This window comes from Capricornis sumatraensis, chromosome 1 (assembly GCF_032405125.1).
Source record: "Capricornis sumatraensis isolate serow.1 chromosome 1, serow.2, whole genome shotgun sequence".
In the NCBI taxonomy this organism is placed as follows: Eukaryota; Metazoa; Chordata; class Mammalia; order Artiodactyla; family Bovidae; genus Capricornis; species Capricornis sumatraensis.
In genome coordinates, this window is record NC_091069.1 from 2,097,896 (window position 1) to 2,111,518 (window position 13,623).

A 13,623-nucleotide genomic window follows, 5' to 3' on the forward strand; every position below is an offset into this window, starting at 1 on the left:
TTAGGCTATTTGAATGAATTCTGGCCTTTGTTATGGCAAAAACAGTCAAATCAAGGGCTGGGGCAGGGGTAGATGAATCATGGTGTTTTTATATAATGTGACAGTGATGATGGTTTAGTTGCTCAGTCGTGTCCTTCTCTTTGCGACCCGTGGACTGTAGCCCGCCAGGCTCCTCTGTCCATGGGATTCTCCAGGCTGGAATACTGGAGTGGGTTGCCATGCCCTCCAGCGGTCTTCCCGACTCAGGGATCAATCCCACATCGCCTGCACTGGCAGGATTCTCTACTGCAAAGCCGCCAGGGAAGCCCGTACAATGTGACACCTCACGGTTATTCAAAGGCCTGCGGTAGAGCTCACCATGGATACGAGGAACACAAGACGGACGTCGTAGAGAGGCACGATCCGGACAGCAGTGCAGTGCGGATACGACACACACACACACCATATACCACACAAACACCATACACACACACACACCTACACACACACCTACACACACACACCACACACACACCACACACACACACCACACACCACACACACACACACCATACACACACCATACACACACACCACACACATACACACACACCATACACACACACACACACACCACACACACACACCACACACCACACACACACACACCACACACACACACCATACACACACAGCATACACATACACACACACCATACACACACACACACCACACACCACACACACACACCCCAACACCCACACACACCACACACACACACCCCAACACCCACACACACCACACACACACACACACCATACACACACACACACCATACACACACACACCCACCACACACACACACCATACACACACACACACCACACACACACACCCCAACACCCACACATACCACACACACACACACCACACACACACACACCACACACACACACCACACACACTCACCACACACCACACACCCCAACACCCACACACACCACACACACACACACCACACACACACACACCACACACACACACACACCACACACACACCATACACACACACACACACACACACCACACACACACCATACACACACACACACTATATACACACATACTATACACACCCAGACACACACACACCACACACACCATACACACACACACACCACACACACACCACACACACCACACACACCACACACACACACCACACACACACACACCACACACACCACACACACACACCCCACACACCCCAACACCCACACACACACACCATACACACACACACACCACACAAACACACACTAACCACCCACACACACACACGGGAAAGGCAGGTCCTAACGACACTTCAGCGGGATTCGTCACACACACACACATGCACACGGGAAAGGCACAGACACCTGACCCACAGGCCGTGCTCTCTGGGTGGCAAAATCGATTTTCTGTCCTCACTTTTCTGTTCTTTTGGTTCTATCTCTTGCACACTGAACTTGAGTTTTTTCCCACAACCAAACTCCAAAACCTGCCTCTCTCTAAAGCTCTCTGCGGAACCCAGGAAGGAGCCGCGGAAGGTCCCCCGGCCTGCAGCTGGCCGCTTGAACTCCAGCCGGCCGCTGGCCTCGGAGCACCTGGGACGGGGGTGACACCTGACCCGCTGCTTGGGGTCTCTGAGGGCGAAACTGAGCATGGCTTGGTCTCCCAGAGCAGAGGCCGCGGCGCCGGCTCAGTTACAGGCGGCGGACTCTGAAACCTCACGGTGACCGAGCGGCTTCTCCACGCCTGAACGGGCTGCCAGCGAGGGCCTGGGGCTGGGCCGCACGCGCCAGCCCGCCACGCGGCCGGCCCTGAGGGCATCGGGGCAGGGCTTCCTGGGCATGGGGGGCCGGGCCGAGGGCGGCGAGAGGACCCCGGCTACGCGGAACAGAGGGGCAGCGTGACCGGCAGAGCGGCGGGAGGACAGCTCGGGTGCGACCGAGCCGTGAAGCAGGGACGCTGCGGGGGGAGGCGGCCTGACGGGGCGGCCGTCAGCAGGCAGACCCCGCAGGAGCGACCCGGGCAGGGCGCGGGGCAGGGCCACCGGGTGGCAAGAGGGAAGCAGGCACTCGGATCCATCCAACCTTCACTCTGGACTGAGAAGCTGAGCGGGGGACGTGAGGGCCGGTGAGACGGACGGACTCAGGGCCACACGGCAGACGTCAGACGCCCAGGGTGGGGGTCAGGGCGGGGGAGGCCCGCCCGGGGACAGCAGCTCCCGACTCCCCGATCCAGCCTCGGCCTCTGTCCGTCCGGCAAGCTCACCCCACCGCAGGGCCTTGGCACGTGCCGGCCGGGGCCTGGATTCGCTTTCTCCAGGGCCCTGATGTCTGGCTCCGCCCTCACCTCTAGATGGAAGCTGAACCCCGAGATGCCTTCCCTGACCTCCTGGCTGAAGTCGGCCCCCGACACCGCCTCTGACCCCGTGTTATGACAGGCCTCCTCCTTCGGGAGCACCCACCCATGCCAGACGTCCACTCACCCCGAGAGCTCCCAGCTGAGGGCCCGCCCGTGCCGCAGATCCCAAGGTGCACCCTCACTCCCACAGAAGTGCCTGCCATGCTCAGGATCACGCCTCCTGTGCACACATCCGGTGGGGTCACTCCCTCTTACAGAGGAGTACCCAGCCACACTCAGTCCATGCTCTGCTGGCGGCCGCGGTCAGCCCAGGGCCGCGTGTTCGGGTCCCCCGGGCCCACTCTGGCCACCAGCCCGGAATGAAAGCAGAGAACTGGGCCCAGCATCCCAAGGTCACGGGCCAAGTGTGGAGGACGCTGCTCCCCAGTTGAGCACAGGCAACACCGAGGTTACTCCAGGCTAAATAAACAAGAGGACGGGGCGGGAGGGATGCGTGGACACAGCACGTCAGCCGGCCGACCAGCAGGCGCAGCAGCCGGGCCTGCAGGGACTTGGGCAGAGCCGTGGGGTTCGCTCTGGCCAAAGGGCTGCGGGCTGGGGGAGCTGCCCGCCTGCAAGGACAAGGCCCACGGTAACCCTCTCGAGGCCAAGGGGCCCTGGGGTAGGCCTGCCTGGCCCCGGTCCCTCCCGTCCTGTCCTCAGACCAGAAGACGGACCCTCCGGTGACGTCTGCCCTCTTCTCCAGGCGCGGCCTTTCTGAGGGGCTGCAGGGCCGTTCTGCCCCCCAGCTGGCCTGAGGGAGGTGGGGCTGGGTGGCCAGCTGCCCACACAGCCCCTCCAGCCTCCACGTGTCCTTCTGGGCCCAACGGAAAACACAAAATGAACCCAGATTCTGCAGAACTTTGCGCCCCTGGAACCGGAAACATAGCTGCATTCTTCTGGGAAAGAGGCTTGTCTCAGAGTCTGAAAGGCCTATGACACCAACACCCAGCAGGAACCTTGCGGTTTCAAAGATGCAGGAGCCGCTTCCCAAGGTCTAGAGGGGACAGAGGAGGGCCGAAGCCCAGGTCCAGACCCCCGCAGAGGAGCTGCTTCCCTGGAGGGTCCGGGCTCTGCTCAGCCCTACCTGGCCTTCAAGAGGGACCCATTCACAGACGCGGAAACTGAGGCTGGAGAGGGCAGTGGTCTGACTGATGGCCCCACAGAGATGTGTCCCTGAAATCCTGGGGATATAGGCGATCTTATGGGGGAAGGGGTCTTGCAGATGTAATTACGTTAAGGATCTCAAAATGAATTGTCCTGGATTTCTGGGGGGATGAGGGGAGGGAGGGGGCTACAACCAGTGACCGGTGTCCTTATGAGAGACAAGAGGAGGGGCCACGTGGAGACGGAGGAGGAGGTGCGGCCACAAGCCAAGGACACCTGCAGCCGCCAGCAGCTGGAAGAGGTGGGAAGGACCCTGCCCAGGAGCCCCCAGAGGAGCGATGCCCCATGACACCCGGATCTCAGACCTCAGGCCTCCAGGACCAGTAGCGGGTAGACTTTGGTGGTGTTCAGGCCCCTGGTCTGTGCGGCCTTGTTACAGCAGCTGCCGGAGCCCAGTCAGGCAGCTTCGCTTGCCTCCGAGGACTAAACGGAGACTCAGGCCGGTGGGTGGGACCCCAGAGTCTGAGCTGAAGGCAGCCATGTGCCGCCCTGGACAGATAGCCCCAGAGAGAAGGACCGGGCCTGCCTGCCTTTACTTAGGTTCCGAACACCCTCCAGCATCTGACCCAGCTAAGCAGGAGGTACCCAGGGACCACCTCCCTGGCTTTGCAGCGAGCCCAGGGGCCCAGTGTGGCTCTCGTAGCCTCTGCGGGCAGCAGGCTGTGTGGAGCCTGCAGGGAACCAGGGACGTGACCGGGCTGAGGCTCAGAGAGGCCGGAAATAGCAGAGGCTGCTGGGGCAAGGGCGGGGTCGTTGGGTCAGGGCAGGAGGCTTCAGGGAGCCAGGCTGGGGCTAGCAGCATCCGGGTGCCCCCACCACCACCCCCCACCCCAGCCCCCGTGGGACCTTCTCAGTCACGCCTGCCTCCAGGGCTGAGCCCTCACTGTGCACACGAAGTCCAGGCTGGGGCACGTGACCCCAAGGATGACATCCACCCCTGCTCTACCGTGACCCACCCCCTCTGGTGCTTGCTTCCTCATCCTCAAAGGGGAGGACACCCCGACCTCGGGGTTCTGGGGAGGTCCGAGATGGCGCAGAGCCGGCCCCGTGCGTGGACACTGCCATTTCCACCCCAGGCTGGGCGGAGATGCCGGAAGTGGGGCGAGGCGACAGCAGTGACCCTCCCCACCTCCGTCACCTGGGGCAGCCCCAGGGAGACGCCTCGCGCTCATCACCCCCAGCCCCCTCTAAGCCAGGCACAGTGGTGGCCCATGCCTGGGCCCCGCCATCCAGCACGAGTACCCAGAGCCGCGAGCCCAAATTTTCGACGTACGCTCCTCTCCAGCGCAGCATCTCCCACACCTGGGGCCAGCGGGCTCCACTGGGAGGAGCGGGCTCTGGGCTGGCCTTTCCCCTGGAGACACACAGGCAGGGCTCCCGCCAGCCTCCTTAAGTGCAGCACCAAGGAAGGACGGACGGACAGGGCAGGGGCCGTGAGGGGACGGGCGCTGAGGTGGAGAGGCTGCTCCTTCCCGAGCAGGCCAGCCCCGCACCCCTCCTGATGACCGCGGTGACCCACGGGGCCACGTCCTGCACGCTGCCCACTTATGCCCTGAGAATCCAACCCAGCCCCCGGCCCCCCCCGTGCCTCTGCAGCCGCCCAGACTCCATCTCTGGGTCTTCCTGAGTGTCTCCTCCCTCCCGGCCCTGCCGGGCCCTACTCCTTCCTGCCCCAGGGCCTTTGCACAGACTGTGTCTTCTTCCTGGAGCCCTCTCCTTTCCTGGGCAAACTCTGACCCCAACTCCAGGTCTTGTCCTTCCCTGCCCACTCCCTAGACAAGCTCCCTCAGCCCCTGAGGCTCTCCTGAACCTAACCCAGGAATCATTTCTCACTGCCAGCTCCCTGGCCCCCAACCAGGCCTGGAGCTCCAAGAGTGTAGGGCCACGTGTCTTTGAGGAATGTCTTCTTGCAGGGCTGGGTCAGGGAAGACACACAGCGGGTCTGCAGCAAGCACTGACCCCTGAATGGAGGGCGAGGTCTCCCCCTGCGTTTCCACCTACAGCTGAGAAGAGAGGTTAGAGAGGGGATGGGCTCGCCCTGAACCGCCTGCAGGACAGGGCTGGACGTTCCGAGACAACGCCCCCGGGGTCCCAGCGCGACACCCGTCCCTGGACCTGTGGGTAGGAGAGGCCGGTCCACTCACATCACTGGAGCCCTTGACCTTTCTCCCCTAACGGGCAGCACTTCTCAAAGCACGTGTGTGTGCAGCTGTAGGCCCACGGGCGCTGCAGGCGCCGCGCCAGGGCGTGGGGGTCTGGGAAGTGCCGGGTGGGTGAAAGTGTTAGTCGCTCAGTCGTGTCCAACTCTTTGCAACCCCATGACCTGTAGCCCACCAGGCTCCGCTGTCCATGGAGTTCTCCAGGCAAGAATACTGGAGTGGGTTGCCATGCCCTTCTCCAGGGAGACCCGGGTTCGATCCCTGGGTTGGGAAGACCCACTGGAGAAGGAAATGGTGCTCCACTCCAGTACCGCTGCCTGGAAAATCGTATGGACAGAGGAGCCTGGTACGCTACTGTCCATGGGGTCCCAAAGAGTCGGACACGACTGAGCGACTTCACGTTCACGTTCTCCAGGGAACCTTCCCGACCCGGGGACTGAACCTGGGTCTGCTGCATTGCAGGCAGAGTCTCCACTGGGTGGGTGAAGGGGGAGCGGAATTCTCTCCCGCAGGACTTAGAGCTTTTAGGCCTTCTGCTCACCGGCCCGGGGGGAGAACCGGAAGCAGAGCTTCACACGGGGGTTTCTGAACCCCCGTGGAGGGCCACCTTGGTTCCCTGGCAGACGGCAGAGGCTAACCTGGGCTGTGCAGTCACCCAAGCACGTTAAGAGTCGTGCCCGGCTCTGCGACCCCCTGGCCTGTATGCAGTCCACCAGGCTCCTCTGCCCGTGGCATTCTCCAGGCAAGAATACTGCAGTGAGTAGCCACTCCCTTTTCCAGGGGATCTTTCCGACTCAGGGACTGAACCCGGGTCTCCTGCATTGCCAGAGGATTCTCTACCATCTGGGCCACCAGGGAAGCCCAAAGCTGCCTTCAAACCCCTGAATCTCAGCTTTCTCCTCTATCACCTGGAGAGAGCGAAGCCCAGGTCTCAGGGCAGAAACCCTCCGTGTAGCCCCTGGTCACAGCTGCACGCAGAGGCGAGGGCGACTCCGATGGGCCTGAGAAGGAGGGCAGCAGGAGCAGGTGCCCACCGCCCCCATGCCTGGCTCAGCCTCACTCTGTCTGGCAGCCATTTTTTAAAAACTAAATTCTTTCCAGTCTCACTTATAGGGTGAGTTTCAGTGGCCCCATGCAAAGGGTGTGTAGACGTTTCATCATTTTGAGTCCCCCAAAATCCCTGCCAAACTGGACCCACCAGGGCCAAGAACGAGGAGGGCTGTGTTCCCTCCCAGGCTCCAGGGCCACACCCCTGCAGCCTTTGGGGAGGAGCCGGGTGCCGAGCCGGGTGCCCAGCCGGGGCCGCAGGGCCCAGGGGGGACAGAGGCAGCAGGGCGGTGCGTGGACCCGTGAGAAGACAAGGAGCAGCGCCCAGCGCAGCGGGAACCGGACGAGGGTGCCCACACGGCCGCTCGCTGGACGGGCCGGCCTGGCAGCGACTCGCCTGAACGCTTGTCTCCCCTTCTGGAGCCCGAGGGCTCGGGCCCGGATGCAGAGGCCGCAAGACACACAGACACCCCCATCACACCCTCCCTGTCCCCCCAGCCTAGGGCAGGACTCCTGGGAGGTGCGCACCGGCCCCCCTTCTGTCCCACAGGTGACTGAGGAGAAGCAAGGCACAACCCTCTGCCTGGCTGCTTCTGTGGCCTAAGAGCAGAGCTGGCAGCAGCCTGGGAAAGTTCTGGGCGGCCGTCAGCCGGCCCGCGGAGAGCAGATGACCCGTGTCCGGGCCCTGCCTGGCTCCCCCCTCAGGGCCTCAGGACGCTCGCAGGGAGCTGGTCCTGGGATATTTATATCCGGGAGGAAGGGCAGCCCTGTGCTTGGCCCACGAGGAGCTTCCTGTCCATCGGGGCCACGGGGGCCAGGGCAGGACCAGAGCACCCGAGAGGCCAGCCAGTCACGCACGAACAGCCTCAGGCCAAGCGCCAGCCCTGGGAACGTGCGGTCCCCTCCGCTCTCCGCACGTCCGGGGTCAGCGGTCACTTTATTAATAGCAGCCCCCAAGAAGAGGTCACCCCCACCCCAGGACCGGCATCATCCTTCCTGCGGGCTCAGCTGAGCGACCTGGGGGCATCCCCGGGAGGGACGGCCAGGGGACACAGCCACCCTGACTGCTGGAGCTCTGGACCCAGCAGAGGGAAAAGCAGGGTTCCTCCCTCCCGCCATCAACTACAAGACGGCAGCAATTTCGCAACAGCTCTTGGGGGGCAAAAAGAAACTGCACCACTCTGTTCTGTGGCAGAGCGACACGCCCCATCCTCAGAAACACAAAGCTGAGAGGGACAGGGTCTCAGAACCACACAGAACAACCTGTCTGAAAGCATCTGTGCCATTAACACAGAGAAAGCCCTGGAAAGTCAGTCACCTGAACCTTCCCTCCACCCCTGCAGAGTAAACCTCTAGATGAATCCTCTACTGCCAGGAAAAGTCGTGAGAAACTGAAATTCACAAAAAAAAAAAAAAAATTACTGCTGGTCCTGCCCAGGGCACCCCTCAAGTCATCGAGAAGCCATTTCACGTGTAGCAATTAATAGGAAATATGAAATCAGCAAAAATGCAAAAAAGTGTGCTGTTCAGAATGGGTGGTTGGCAAAAGCAGGGTTACTTTGCTCCTGTGTGGTTTTAAATGCACCTGCAGTGAGGAGGCTTTCCGTGTATTATGAAAAAAGTGGACTTTTGACAGAAGTAACTCCAGGAAAAGCATCCAGGCTACACCTGGGTGGAGACTTTGTGTGTCAGGAGCCCCACAGATCTGACGCCTCCTCCCACTGGCACGGCCAAAGCCTCCAGCATCCGCTGGCACCTCCTGGTGTCTCTGGGCTCCAGGAACCTGGGCTCCAGGCCCTGCTGCCCACCACACCTGGGTGCCTCCTGCAGGCGCTCTGGAAACGCCCTGGATCTCGGTTTGTCTATCTGGAAAAGGGGACAGTAACAGTCACCCTCTACTGAGCCCTCCCTGGGAACCAAGCTCTGAACTCCAGTCCCGTCAGGGAAGAAACTGAGGCTTGGCCGTTAGGTGACCTACCCAGGCCCTCAGAGAGCCAGACTGGACAAGCAAGCAAGCTCCACTTCTCAGGTTTACAGGAGGTGGGACGCAGGCCCTCCACGGTGGAGAGGAGCAACCCTGCCCCCTGGTGGAGGAGACATCCCATGCTCCCTCCTCCTGGCCCTCTCTGCAGACAGCAAAGTGCAGGCAAGGGGCCGGAGCCCCACACCCAGGGACCACCCGCCCAAGGCCAGCAGGATGGGAGCCAGCCAACAGGGGCCTCCACCGGCTGGGGCCTGCTGGGTCCCAAAGGCCCCTGCTCTGAGGGGTGGCAGTGAGCCGACCCTCGGATCCCCAGCGCTGCCTCTGAGATGCTCGTGATGGCCCCAGGAGGTTCCCAGGTCAGCAAGGCCTTCCGTCCCAAAAAAGCAACGGGCCCTTGGCGCCTGTCACCATTGCTGGGCATGTCACTGCTTTCCACTGCCCAACTGAGGACCTCCCAGGAAACTGGAAGGGCCGCGGGGGCCAGCTGGTCAGCAGACAGATGGAGGTCTGGGAGCTGGAGGGGAGATGGGCAGAGGCTAGGCCGGCCCACGGCTGCCAGCCCAGCCCCAGGCAGCCTACCAATGTCTCCAAGACCAGTCCTGAGTCCAGCCTGAGTTCTAGTCCCACCAAGGCCCGGCCTCTGTGGGACGGGGCTGGGGGAGGGAAGAGCACCCCCACCTATAGCCCTGCCCCACCTGCAGAAGTCTGGAACCCTGAGCTGTGAGACAGGCGGAGCCGCCACACCGAGGGCTTCCCGGGAGAGGGAGACAGCTGCTTCAGGGGCTCAAGCTGGCCTCTGGCTTCCTCCAGCCACCTGGCTCCTGACTCTGACGTTCCCCAGCCCAAGTGCAGGTCTCACCAGAGGGCGGGAGAATTGAGGCTCTCCAGAGCCGCCTGGCCTGCAGGGAAGGCACTGCAGTCAGGGCAGCCCCAGGGCTGAGGCTCCCACCCAGCCCGAAGTGGTCCTCAGTCCCTGCGGTGGAGTGCTTCCGGGGACCGGAAGAGGACTCTTGGACTGGACCGGGGCGTGCCCAGCGTGGACACCAGCTGGTCCAGGTGGGCCCGAGGGCTGCTGAGGCCCCGGCCTCCCCTCCTCTGTCCTTGGCCCTTCTACCCCACTGTCTCCCCTCCCCTGGACCTTTTCTTCCGCGTCCTGTGCAGACTTGTAGAGCAGCCGTGGATGACTCAACGCCCACCCCACCCCCGACCCAAGCCCTCGTGGTCACAAACTCCACGGCCCCCCTGCAGGCTTTCCTTTCAAAGAGGGTGGGGAAGCGTTCTGCAACTTTGTTCAACACACGTGTGCTGTGTGTGCGTGCTAAGTTGCTTCAGTCATGTCCGACTCTGCAACCCTACGGACTGTAGCCTGCCAGGCGCCTCTGTCCATGGGATTCTCCAGGAAAAAATACTGGAGTAGGTTGCCATTCCCTTCTCCAGGGGATTTTCCCGACTCAGGGATCAAACCCCCATCTCTCGTGTCTTCTGAACTGGTAGGCAGGTTCTTTACCTCTAGCGCCTCCTGGGAAGCCCTTGTTCAACACAGAAGTGCCCAAGCAAGCTCCTTCCTCATTCCCACAGCGCATCCCAAGGACTAGTCACTAAAACACACCTTGGAAGGTGCTTCGTTCCTGGGCAGATGACGAGCCCCCTACCTTGTTCCCGCAGTTGCCAAATGTAGCAAGGAAAAACCCAGGGCAGTGTCACAGAAGCAATGAATACACATGTCCTAAACAGCGTTTGAGGCATCCTTACACTTTTAAGCACTCATCTTTTATCTGAGATTCCAATCCAACCGGAGTCCGGTATTTAATCTAGCAATTCCACCAGGACATTTGCAGAGAAAAGACTCATAGAGGCCCCAGGCTTCACCAGGGCTGGAGGGGACCCCACACTTCTCACCCTCCGGGTCTGGGTACCCTCCTCCCCAAAACAGGCAACAACAGGTGGAGGGGGTGGGGCTCACTCCGCAGCCCACGCCTCTCCCGCAGCTTCTGAGACAGGCAGCACTGGGTGACCTCACCTTCTCTTACTTCTGGGACTTTTCTGGGGCTTAGCCCGATTCCATGCGGGGGCCTTTAGGGACGACCGCTGGGGATGGTCTAGTGAATTCATTCCCAGGGAACTCAGGTCCGGTGAGGGATGGGCGTCCTGGAGGCACCAGCAGGCCCGAGGAGAAACAGCCTCAGTAAATGCAGTCCGGGAACCCCGGTCTGCGCCAGTCCCGGGAGGAAGCTGCTGCCGCCAGGGTCCCCCCCGCTGGGTCCTCTAGACCCTGTGAAGACCCTCTGGCCGCCTTCCCTCACAGGCAGCCTTCACCTTATTCTGAAAAGTCTTCCCCGGTCAGTGTCATCATTTCGAAGTCCTTTGCATGAGGTGGAGTGATCCACTCTCCACCCAAAGCAAAAGTAGGCTGTCAAGACGGGGGTGACTGGGGTGCCCGAAAGGCTTTGTGAATGCAGATTCCTAGGCCTGACCCTAAACCCTCAGAGTCAGACTCTGCCCAGGAATTTGCACGGTCTGTTGCCCATGGGGAGCAGGAACCTGGCAATGGGAAGAAGGTGATATCACCGGGGCTCTGGGCCACTTTGGATGGAGCCTCCCATGTGCCCAGACCCGAAGGTCCTGGGAGGCCCAAGGCTGGGGGGTCGTGTGCAGAAGCCAAGACCGTCTGGCACCAACAGACTCCCCTAACCTCTCACCCTGCAGCCTGGCTGGAAGCCCTCTGCTGCCCACTGGAGGGCTGATGTCCACGTTACACACCTTGGCCCGCGTCAGCTAGCACAGGGTGGTGCTGATGGCACCATCCTCGTGGGCGTGGGGAGCAAAGTGGGAGGTCAGTGGTGTGGGGCCACCAGGGCCTCAACACACAGTGGGTGCTGAATGAAGACAGCGGCTCCTCCAGTGGGCACTCACGCTGCCCTGAAATGCCCCCCAGGCAGGGGGCATCCAGGTTGGGCAGGGGCGGGACCCAGACAAGCCCAGAGCAGAGGAATAGAAGGCTTTCTAACCCAGCCAAGGTTTGGAGAAGCAGCCCAGGGCCCTTCAGGTAATAAGCGACAGCAGCGAGCTGGGTCTGGAAGGAAGATGCTAAGGCACGGCAGGCTGCCTGTAAGAGCCGCCGAACATTGCTGAGCATGGCTGGCAGTGGTTTGACGGTGGGTACGAGTCACAGCCCCCGGGGTCTGGCACTAAGGGGGCCTGGCCGCTGGGACTGCGCAGGCAGGTGGACAAAGCAGTGACCCAGACAGGGCTGATGCCTCTTGCAGCTGCCCACGGTCCTGGCCGGCTCCAGAGTGCCAGCCAGGCCGCAAGCTGCACCTGGGGAGTGCAGACACGGGGCAGCACACTCGCTCCCAGCTGGCCCAGTTCCCAGTGGCTGCCTGCCTGTCTCCTGGTCCCGGATAATCTGCAAACTGGGTACAGCTGTCCCCTGAAGACCCGGTGAGCTCTCCACCTGGAACTAACCGGGATCTTCCCAGGTGGCGCTAGTGGTAAAGAAGAGCCGGGGGTTGAATACGTGGGTCGGAGGATCCCCTGGAGGAGGGCATGGCAACCCATTTCAGCATTCTTGCCTGGAGAATTCCAGGGACGGAGGAGCTCTAAGGAAACCGGCCAACCTGAAACTTCTCAAGGGGCGGCTGGCTGGCGGGACGCGGCTGGTGTCCGGCAGGCCGAATCCACCCCAGCCCGCTTGCCGTCCCCAGGCCGGACCCACCGGCCACAGCTCGGGTGCTGTCTCCGCGCACACACACGACATGACACTGCGCGCGTGTGGGCGCCGAGGCGCGCGCGGACACTGTGGACACGTGGGCGTGTCTGCACGCACGTGCACCCGCACAAACACGTGATTTACCGGAGGCTTGACTCCAGCGCACACGCGGCCCCGCGCCCGCAGCCTCGGGCCGGGAGCCGCATCGCCCGCCGTCTGCACTCCGGGGACGGCCAGCACCCGAAGCTGCAGAACGGTATCTTAAAGCTACAGGCCAAGGGCGAACAGGAAGCGCAGAGACCGGCGCCGTGTGGACCCCAGCGAGCAGCCGGCAACAGACCGTCCGCCCAAAGGCGGCAGCGCGACCCCGAGCATGCGCGGAAGCCGAGGGCCGTACTCCAGGAGCATGCGCACAGGGCGCCCCGACACGCCCACACCCACAGTTCCAAGCGCGGGGCCGCGTCCGGAAGTTCGTGCGGCGGCCCTTCCTTCCTCGCCCTCTGATTCGCTACAAGCCACTTCCGTTTCCGCAGACGGTTTCGCGCCGTCTCCTGACGGAACGCGAGGCGTGTCGCGGTAGGAAATGCGCTCCTGCCCTGTTTTGTTTCCGGGGGAATCTCTACTCTTTGCGGGACGCTGGGCTTCCGGGTATTCCTCTCAGCCTCTGATTGGCTGATTTTATGAATATATTACAACGCGAAGAATTTTTTACTTTTTTCCTCTTTTTCTGAAGCAGTCTTTTTTCTTCACGCTAAAATAAGTAGCAGTTTAGGATGAGCTTTATCGTGCCTCCATGCTGGGTAGGGCCACCTCCAGCGGTGCGAACTATTAGTCACCATAACCGAAAGGCGTCTTTGCTTTAGAGCTTTAAATATGGAGCGCGCAGAAGGAAGGTTGTGTTGTATGAAAGGAGAGAAGGTTAGCACTCCCCTTGACAAGGATGGAAGAGGCTCTCGGGCCTAACAACACGCATACGGTTAAGGCATTGCCACCTACTTCGTGGCATCTAACCACTGTTTTTTCTTTTTCTTCGGTTTGCGCGGCTAGTGGCTGTGCACGCAGGAGCGTGTGCGGCTCGCGACGGCACCGCGACAGCGCAGGCAGGGCGGGTGACACGAGGCTGTGTACA

General features: G+C 61.6%; 1 non-coding gene across 1 annotated transcript; it reads left to right on the plus strand.

The window, feature by feature from the left end:
* Positions 1–13,390: 13,390 nt before the first annotated feature.
* LOC138094030 (U6atac minor spliceosomal RNA) lies at positions 13,391–13,516 on the plus strand. The gene has a single exon (XR_011146192.1). It is a non-coding gene; the product is annotated as a U6atac minor spliceosomal RNA (small nuclear RNA).
* Positions 13,517–13,623: the final 107 nt, after the last annotated feature.